This window comes from Chinchilla lanigera, unplaced genomic scaffold, assembly GCF_000276665.1.
Source record: "Chinchilla lanigera isolate Chin_1 unplaced genomic scaffold, ChiLan1.0 scaffold00023, whole genome shotgun sequence".
In the NCBI taxonomy this organism is placed as follows: Eukaryota; Metazoa; Chordata; class Mammalia; order Rodentia; family Chinchillidae; genus Chinchilla; species Chinchilla lanigera.
In genome coordinates this window covers 27,556,693-27,557,253 of record NW_004955424.1, presented here as the reverse complement: position 1 = coordinate 27,557,253, position 561 = coordinate 27,556,693, and positions in this window count along the sequence as shown.

Genomic DNA, 561 nt, shown 5'->3' with positions numbered 1-561 from the left:
AAAGAGGATTTTCATTTGAGTATCTTGAGCACTTATTGTCCTGGGTTCCAAGAATGAATCTGGAAATTCTCTTCACTGTTTTCCCCAGAACATTCTAAAAGCAATGAGATGAAATAGGACAATCTGTGGTTTCCTTAATGTCACAGAAAATAAAAATAAAGCCTAAAACCTGCCTGCTGGCTCCCAGAGGGTGGGCCCCCAGCGCACAGGGAGCCTCAGGCGGGGAGCGCTGGTCTTTGGACTGGCGGCTCACTCCCAGCCTCGTGGTTCCCTGGAAGGAGGGCTTCCGGCGCACAGGGAGCTGCAGGTGGGGAGCGCCAGCCTTCCGGCTGGCTAGCTTCCTGCCTGGTGGCTCCCGGAGGGTGGGCCCCCAGCGCATGGGGAGCCATGCGGTGGCGAGTGCTGTTGCTGGCCAGCCCTCAGGCCGGCCACCACCGCTCAATTGAGATCTATCATGACACAGAGAAACAGTGACACAATTGGCCCACCATGCATCGACTGCAGTTGCCCACCCACGGATGTGTGTGAATCATTGAAACTTTGAACAACCCCCGGGAATAT